Source organism: Homalodisca vitripennis, chromosome 6, assembly GCF_021130785.1.
Source record: "Homalodisca vitripennis isolate AUS2020 chromosome 6, UT_GWSS_2.1, whole genome shotgun sequence".
NCBI lineage: Eukaryota > Metazoa > Arthropoda > Insecta > Hemiptera > Cicadellidae > Homalodisca > Homalodisca vitripennis.
Window position 1 is genome coordinate 149,033,875 of NC_060212.1, and position 10,549 is coordinate 149,044,423.

At 32.0% G+C, this 10,549-nt stretch overlaps 1 long non-coding RNA gene across 1 annotated transcript; it reads left to right on the top strand.

The window, feature by feature from the left end:
• Positions 1-523: 523 nt before the first annotated feature.
• Positions 524-9,954, top strand: LOC124365280. The gene is made up of 3 exons (XR_006922731.1): positions 524-614; positions 9,056-9,058; positions 9,945-9,954. It is a non-coding gene; the product is annotated as an uncharacterized LOC124365280 (long non-coding RNA).
• Positions 9,955-10,549: the final 595 nt, after the last annotated feature.

Genomic DNA, 10,549 nt, shown 5'->3' on the forward strand with positions numbered 1-10,549 from the left:
AAAGGAACAGCCATGGGTACCCGAATGGCCCCATCATACGCAAATCTTTTTATGGTAAAATTTGAACAAGATTTTCTACATTCTCAAACATTTAAACCTTTATTCTGGTCTAGATACATAGATGACATTTTTATGTTATGGACAGAGAGTAATGAAAAACTTTTAGATTTCTTAAACGCATTGAACTCCTTCGATAACAATTTAAAATTTACTTGGAAAATTTCAACAGAATCAGTTACATTTCTGGATATTGACGTTTACATCAAGAAAGGTTACTTGAAACACAAAATTAATGTAAAACCTACAAACACTTTTCAATATCTACACTACAACAGTTGTCACCCTGTATATGTAAAAAGATCAATTCCCAAAAGGTTGGTTACACGAGCAACCAAATTATGCAGTGAGAGTGAAGATCTTAAAAATTACGTTAGTAACATATATGATGCTTTTTTAAAACGAGGATATCCTGAGAAGCTATTAAATGAAAAGCTACAGCTCAATGAAAGTAACCTTAATAATACTCTACGCGAGGTTTCTGTCCTCGCTGAGCTGGCCTTAGGACACCTGCGTTATTCTTTGACAGATGTACCGCCCCAGTCAAACTCCCCGCGGTGTTTTGTAATTATGCCAAAAAGAAATATTATGATGAGCCTAAATTAATAACACAATATCATCCTGGTCTCTACAAAATTAACATTTTTAAAGTAGCTTACAAAATTCTTCAAAACTCTCCACTGACAGACTCATTTCTAAAAAGTATTCCACGTATTGTTTTTAAAAGACCTCCTATTTTAAAGGACATTATATCGAAACCAAAAATTACCAGCTGATTCTGATGTGGAAACTAAATTTAAAGGAGCACATCCATGTAATAAATCAAGATGCATGGTGTGCAATCAAATACAAGAGTCATCAAAATTTGAAAGTAGTTCAACTAAAAAAGTATACAAAATTATTGGAAATTTGACATGTGATACAAAAAATGTAGTATATCAAATTCAGTGTAAACAATGTCCTAAAGACTACATCGACTCTACAACAAATAATTTAAGAATAAGAATGACAGGTCACCGTTATAATTTTAAGCATAATGATGAATCAAAACCATTCATTAGTTATTCATAGTAAAATACACAAATAATCTTTTGAAAATTTATATACAGTAAAACCAATACGATCAATACAAAATTCAAATACATCAAAATTAAGAAATTTAGAACAAGCATGTCAAATTGTCACAAAATCTAAATTCCCCTATGGATTAAATCTTCGATAAATTTGAATCATCTGGACACTCATCACATCTTTACACCCACAGTATGAACATATGTGTATCATTTCAAGAATATTATGCTTATTAATTTATTTATCTGTTTACATGTATGTTTTTGATTATTTTATGTGTTTCGTTATGTTGTTTTGACCTGAAGAAGCGTAATGCGAAATATAGTTAATCAATATTAATATGTTGGCCTTTTTCCACACACACACACACACACACACACACCACACACACACACACACACACACACACACACACACACACACACACACACACACACACACACACACACACACACACACACACACACCACACACACACACACACACACACACACACACACACACACACACCACACACACACACACCACACACACACACACACACACACACACACACACACACACACCACACACACACACACACACACACACACACACACACACACACACACACACACACACACACACACACACACACACACACACACACACACACACACACACACACACACACACACACACACACACACACACACACACACACACACACACACACACACACACACACACACACACACACACACACACACAACACACACACACACACACACACACACACACACACACACACACACATATATATATATATAATATATATATATATATATATATATTATAATGCAATATAAAACAATTTATCTGGGATCCGATTATATTAAATATCATCAACACATGCAGACAGCGCGAAAAAACAAACAGGCGTCAGCGTCTTTTCTTCAAATTGGTGTAGGCATCATGCGTAACATTAAAATTGTTTTTAATATGTAACACTTTTACAAGCTAAATTATAAAAAAACTCTTTCCTTTAGTACACATTTAAAGCGTGTAAAGAATATTTGGGCAATGTTTCATGGTCTAAAGCCTTATAGTTTTGAGGAGATGTGATCAAGTAGGTCAATGGTATTTGGCTTTCAAATATATGTACTATATGTTTTTCAGAACACCTGTTAATGTATCGAATCACTTGAATTAGCATTTCTAAATTAAAGATAAATTATGAATATGTAGGAAAGAAACTGCGGATGGCCAGGTATTGTCTTCTTAGAGGTACTGTATACCTATATAATAACAGATGTGTTTTGAGTAATTGTGTTTATTGTAATTCGTGCCAATGTCTTCTAGGTTTTTAAGACTAATAAATATACTGTTCATTTCTATATTTTGCTACTGCATGTAAAATTAGAATTATTTCCATTTATAACACATTATATCTATAAGGATTGAACGTTATCACAGCGAAAAATATAAATTGTAATGAATATTCAATAATTATCCCTCACCCGTCTCTACATTGCTGGAGCAGTGGCATGGTACTGTAATAGTTTTCAAAAAGGAAAATAATTTTGGATGTAATTAAATTTAAAGTTTCTTTTTACTATTTATTGAATAATCTTAGAGTTTTTTTTATGGCTGTGTAATACTAAACCTTAGTACATAAGGTACTAACAGTACTAACAAAGTTATGTACTGTTTTTCAGCGTAGTATTGTACAGTAAAATAAAATTGTTTTAAACAAAGTACGTAGAGCCAAACCTAGATACTCACTGATGTTACTAGTTCCAGTCGACCAAATTCGCTAGTGTTGATTTAGGTCCCGTTAGTGGTTGTTCATTTGGTCTAGCCGTTGGGTCCTTGTGTGAACAGTTGTTTTTGGAAAGGTTTCTGTACTTGACATTTTATGAGGCTAATTTTTTCTAATATTAACTTTATATAATAAAAAAAAATATTCCCAGATATATTAAGATGTTTTAATGAGAGCCACGATGAAATTTAGCCGTATAAATAAAAATAATGAACTACTAAGTCATAGTATTATCAAAATCATGAAAACTATCTATGCTAGAGAGTCTCTGGACACAAACTTACTTATTCATCTCCAAAGTAGTATACATATGGAAGAAATACTTACTCAATCCTCAAAATCATAAAGGTTAATATCCGTAGCAATTGATAGCGGTGAAATATTACATAACTACTGTAAAGTATAGCTTCTTGATATAATTATTATAGTGTTATATTTCCAATATAATTGTTTTACGTAATAAAGATAATATATAGCCACCAACACAATCCATATGATAGATAATAAATCGAATGAGTAGTTTAACGATGAAAACAAGATATTTGTGAGTTTGTCATTAACAGATCCAAAATTTCTAAAAATTCTTTTTTAATTGTTTAACTAAAACAGATTTTAACAGCCACTTCGATCAGTAACTCCCTACACTTAACTCATTTCGTCACTGAACCTGCAGAACGGCATGCACGCTCATTATAGCTAATTAAAATTTATGCAATGCGGAACGGTGTAATATAGCGTCAGCTTCTGGGAGCACATATATAATGTGAGTGACAGCTGCTTCAGCATCATTAAATGCCGACATTCAGCACGTCATGTCGGTCTTATCAGGGTAAATTTCGTATTAAATTATATCAGGTTTTATTCGTGTATTGGTTGACTGAGCGTCACGAACGAAGCTTATCTCTCAACAGGCTATAAAAACTAGGTTTTTTTCCTTAGGCCTGTCCTTTCTAGAAAGAAGTAACGTATAAAATAAAAATTTAGGACGCAGCATGCAGAAAGTGTTGCATTTATGGTGCATGTCACCCCATGGGATTTAGCTGAGTTTTAGCAAACATTTTACATAGTCGTTATAAGTGATCTGACTGGAACTAGTCACCAATTTTAAAGATCGAGAATGTAAGTCTGTCTGCATCTAAGTTTATTCAAAATTTGTAAGATATTCTATCACAATCCTCTATGAATAAGAACTTAATTTCTTCTAAGGACGTGAAAGCAAAGCCTTGGATTACCACTCGAATGATTAAATCAGTTTGATTCAAGGATAGAATGAGTAAGTTGCTCAAAAATAAGCCTTATATTACAATATTAAAACACGCTTGAAGCGTTATAGAAATAAATTAAATAAAAATATTAAATCGACTGACGAAATGTATTTTATGAATTCCGTTTCTATAATATAGGCAACAACGATTGCTGTTTTGGTGCATGTCAATCCTTTGGATTCAGCTAAGCGTTATCATGATAGAATCAAGGAAAACCGCAGAATAAGTATTCCGAATTTCATATTCATCATCATCATCAAACTCAATGTTACGTGTATGGTAAATACCATGCGAAATTTCAAGTTCATGTTAAAAATATTACACAAACAGACACAGATAACATTTCTTTAGCCTTTCAATTAAGGAATATGTTAAGTTTCAGAAAATAGGGTTATTGATAATAAAGTGATCTTCTTTCATTATAACTGTGGTTGTTTTTATGACAGTAAATGTAAAAGTCTGAAATGAATAATGGCTGTGTGCACAAGGAAATAAATTATGTTAGAACATTGTTCCGTGTAATTGAGTGTTATATACTTGTACTACATTGGCTTGAAGTAAAATTAGTTTTAACCTATGTTTTTTTAACATAAAATAGGCGTTGAAATGGTAAAATAATATTGGATGACTGGATTTTTGCTGTTATGCTGTTATATAAAATTATTTCAACTGATTAAATGGTATTTAACTCTAAATAAATTTAACTGAGAAGACAAAAAACCGAAAATCTAGATGTGTAAGACAATCTATTACCATTTAAAACTGGAACCATATTTTATCGCAGCATAACTAACTTATATTAAAATATTATAGTATAGTAATATTGTTATATGATTATGTTTGCAATATTATTAATTGTATGTGACTTAGAAGAAGAAATATATAACTTTATCATAATTCAACCTTTAAATCTGAGATTATTGAGATAAACATAAAAGCTCCAACTTATTATTTTAATGACATATAATGTCAAAAAACTGACATTTATTTTATTAACACTAAAATCAGCACAATCCAAAAGTACGAGACAAATTGTCCATTTGTGGAGACAAAAGACTTCACCACCTCTGTCGGATATTGTACTCCGGGGAGCAGTTAGTCAGTGACGGGGTGGATAGAGAGGGTGGTTTGGAGGGAGACAAACAAAGGTCACCGTGACTTGATAACATTTAGGAAGAAAACAAGAAATAAATATACCACTGTGAGAACTTTACGAACTGTGTAAGATTTTAAAAATCATGATTTTTCAACGTATTATGTGAATAATTGGACCGTTACTTTAAGTAATACTGTAATAATAATATAGTTAAAATATTATTATTATTATATCAAGTGTCCAGTTATATATTACAATAAATAAATAAAACAGGTGAAATTTCTCAACCACACGTTTATAAAAACATTGATAGAAGAAATCAAATTATACACTTACAAAGTTACGGTGAGTAATAATATGAAGTAGACTGCAATTTTATTCGGATTTCGTACAAATATATAACTTAATATTGGGCACCAAAGATTAAGCAATACAGCTTACGAAATATCTCATTACGGGTGATAATTTTGTTGTTCAAAGTTTGTTATTGACGATAGAATATTAGAAAGAATAATATGATTTTCGACATTAACTATCGTTATAGTTACAAAGATATAACAATATGCTTACCTAATCTGCTAATTTTATGCATGAACTCTCAATAAGGTTGCATACACCGTATAGTCTCTATGTTGGCTTCGTCCCATTTCATGTTGTGGTTTTCTGTATAGTGCTGATGACCACACGTACCCATCCTTCACTTCATGCTGTCGGTGTAATAGCCAGGTATTAAGTGAAATTTTAGTAAGTCCCTTGGTACACTTATTGTTTTGAACGTATTTGCAAATTATTTTATATTACGGGCTTTAACTCCTGAACTAGGGTGGATTTTAACTCTCAATACGCAGTGTTAAGGTTTTTGTAAATTATAGCGATTGGTGAAAAATGTTTCAGAAATAGATTTAGAGCCTAAAAATAAAGAGTATATCAATCGAGCATATGTCAGAAAATGCCGTGTGTACATTCAGTCTGATAAACAAAAAATGGCAACTGGTTTTGTTTATCCTACTTACTATATTTAAAAATTAAGCCATATTTGAATAAAAATATTGTTCATAAAACAGATACAATTAAGAAAGAAGTTTTTGACATTGACATATTACCCGCATTAAAATGTACATTTTCAATTCCATTGAAAAAATGCACATAGCTAATTAATACACGTTTTATTTCTAACTTAATCTTGTCTCTACAGATCAAGCCTATTTAAAATTCAAATAAAGAAATGTATTTAAGATAAATAATTCTTCTACGAAGCTAAAATATATAGGCCGTGTTGTAATATTTTCATATGTTTTAATAACAACCGGTAGTAATACATTAAACGATCAAAAAGTAGGTTAACATTGTTGGATATTTTATACCTACCTGTAAATAAAATGGATTTTTTTGGCAAAACAGGGAAAACTATTTTTTTGGTTGAATCTCAATATATCTGTATAAAAACTCTTTGAGATTCCATGCACCCTACGGTACAGTAGTTTAGCATTCGTTGTCTTGATTTGCGTTTTATATACCTTTTCTCTTTAATTTATTTTGAGTTTTGATTAGCATCCTTATTTCATCTATGTGTTGAGGCCAGCAACACAGTTTCTACCAGCTTCTTTAAGACATTTATGCAAAACTTAAGTCTTTCTGAAGGGTTTCAGTATTTAATGTTATTATAGCTACTTTTACACCTAGTTGCAAAGTAGGTAAGTTCATAAAATCGTTCGTTAAAATTTTAGTCAAAATTACGTTCTTGTAATAGACAGCGTATGTACACTGATTTTTTTTTATATACAGGGTGTTCCCAAAAGAGTGTTACAAACTTATGTGGCTAATAGTATACTTAACTGTAAACAAAAAATTCATTTAAGCATTGGTCGAGAAATGTCTCGACAAAAGCCGATAGCCGCAATGTTGTATAAACAATCTTTATCTAAAACTAGTTGGGCTAAAAGTCCTATGTGTATATGAAATTTTTTGTTTGAAATGATGAGTACTATCAGCCACGGATTTTTATTGCAACCCAGTATATTGCATCAGTGATTTAAAATCTTTGGTATTTCTACAATAATTTTCACCATTCAAACACAATTTGTGTGGGAGGACCGTTAGTGAATTAAGTAAAAATACGAGGCCCAAGCTGCTAATATCATGTTCTCTGTGCACTATCAGTGATGTCCTGTATGGCCTTACCACACATATTCTATCGATTTGCTTATTATTTCATAATAATTCAGAAATACTCTAGCTGATCGTGAAAAATCCATTACAGCATACAATATTGTTGCTGCCCATAAACACAGCGCAAATGTGTATTGTTATATTGGGCTTGCTGTTAGTTCACCTTAATTCTCAGGATCTTATGAATGGTAATAGTTTAAGACTCAAACAACTCAAAAATGTCTTCATAAAGTATGTAATGAAGTTACCATTAGTATTTTTTCTTGCAGGTGGTCACTTTTATTAAAAACATTTTAAATATAATACAAACTTATCTTCTAAAGCGGAATTATCAAGATAGATTACACTTCACTAGCAGCAGAGGAGCAAAATTAAAAAAAAATAATTAAAGTTTAATTAAATAAAATTTTTGGTATTATTGTGATTGCCGTTAAGAGGGTGAAACTGACTCCCTTCGTACTTGTTTTTTCTTATTTTTTTTAATGTTATGAAATTTAAAGGATTGAAATTAACTATTATCCCTAAAAACTAAACACTTGATGTGTAAAAATTATTAGTACAAACAATCAATAACAATAAGAAAGTAAACACCTAAGCAGCTTTATTGTGAGTGATTCAGACAGCTGGATTAATAAGACCAACGAAAATGAAAAGTAATAGAATTGCTATCTTGTACAACTGCTTTATATATTATATATTAAATAAACAGCTGTTCACATTAATCAGCTTATTGACTTTCAAATCAGTTGTTCAGAGTAAAACAGTTTAGAAAACTATACTTCCTGATGTGTAATGTGTAAAACATGGTATTATGTTTGGTAGTACTAATTAGTTGTTTGTTATTCAATTTTAATGAAACAACGACTGCTAGATTTAGAAAAAAGTTTATAACATTTTATTATTCTTGTAAAATTTTCACACAGGGTATCGATTTTGCGGAATTTAACATCAAAATTTATGATTGGCTGCCATTTTGAAACGGGTAAAGATAATTTGTTCATATTTTTTTTCTAAAATGGGCATACAAAAAGGTCAACACAACTGCAAAGTTTCAAAACTTAATCTTTACTTGTATAAAAGATATAATTTTTTTAATAAAAATCACATACAGACAGATCGACAGACAGATAGATAGAAAACTAAATGTTTTAGGACATACCTCCATATGAAGTTGTTTTGCTCATTTTCACGTCTAGAACAAAATACCACAATATTGGAACACGTTTAGGAAACACCCTGTATATAACTTATTTTGACTTACGTAAAAAAGTACAAAGGCATTATTTTTTTCAATGTTAAATGTTTGCCTACCACATATGTAATATAAGGGGTGATTCAAAAAGAATACCAAAACTTTAAAAAAAATTGTATTTAATGGATGAAACATAATAGAAACTTCTGTTAGGCTACACATCATTAAAAAGAGTATTAAAACAATTTTTGTTCACTCGAGCAATATTTCCACACTCTCAAGTAGCATGTCAGGCGTAACAGTTTGGATAGCTGTTATTTCTTGTTTAAAATCATCAATGGTGTTTGGGAGAGGTGGCCAAAACACCATATCCCTAAACATACCCCCATAAGACAAAATCGCAGTGGGTAAGGTCAGGGCTTCTTGGAGGCCAGTGATGAAGTGCTCTGTCGCAGGTTGCCTGGCGGCCGATCCATCGCCTCGGGTAGTTGACGTTCAGGTAGTCACGGGCAGCTAAGTGCCAATGTGGTGGCGCTCCATCCTGCTGAAATATGAATTGTTGTGCTTCTTGTTCGAGCTGAGGGTACAGCCGATTCTCCAACATCTCAAGATACTGTAGTCCAGTTACAGTAGCACCTTCGAAGAAAAAGGGACCAAAAACCTTATTGGCTGATATTGCACAGAAATCGTTCACCTTAGGCGAGTCACATGCATGCTTAATTGTTTTCCGCAGACTGTCAGTGCCACATATACGGACATTGTGCCGGTTGACTTTCCCGTTAGTGTGGAAAGTAGCTTCATCACTAAACACAATCTTTGAAAGGAAAGATTCATCTTTTTCCATTTGAGCAAGGATGAACTCAGAGAAATCAAATCTTTTAATCTTATCAGTTGCAGAAAGGTCTAGAACCAATTTCAGATGATAAGGTTTCATTACAAACCTTTTTTGTAGGCCTCTCTATACAGTTATTTGTGGAAGTTGCAGCTCTCTACTAGCTCTTCGGGTCGATTTAACTGGGCTGCGAACAAATGCTTACTGTATGCGTGCTACATTTTTATCACTCATGCGTGGCCGTCCAGAACTTTTCCCTTTGCACAAACACCCATTCTCTATAAACTGTTTATACCAACGTTTGATACACCACCTATCAGGAGAATGAACACCATACTTCGTTCGAAATGCACGCTGAGTAACTGCCGTCGATTCAATTCTGCCGTACTCAATAACACAAAAAAGCTTTCTGTTTAGCAGTCGCCATCTTTTGGCATCAACTGACGCTGACACCTTATCAGCAGTGTCTCAAGTGAACAAATGAGAAACTAAATGAAACTGTAGAGCTTCCTTATTTCGCAGACAGATAGTACTTAGCTCCCGTTTTATTTTACGCAGAGTTATAAATTTATAAAGTTGTGGTATTCTTTTTGAATCACCCTGTACATTAAAATGTTTAGAAAACATAGAATGTACAGAAAAAAATCATTTTTATATATCAAAATTGTTGAGTACAAAGTTACCTTAAGCCTAGAAGCATATTCTGAAACGGTCAGCTTTATGGAATACTTGTGTACATACATTCCATTATTAATCATAATTTATATTCCAAGTTATCTATGTGTATTTTGTAAAAATAAGGGACGAAATGTACGTAACATTTTTAAACGTGATAAATCGTACGTCAAAAATTGGAAAATCCTATTTGTTTGGTATTTATTACATTGGTAAAAAATTAAATTCCTCATTAGAGGGCAAACAGGTATAACCGTATCTAAAAACGTTTGTGACTTTGTTTAATGTAGAACTGAATATTTTTAATTGGTTTGGAATAAGAAATTTTAATTATTATTTATTTTCAATGATGTAATAATAAACAATTTTGAAATAACGAGTATTTTGAATT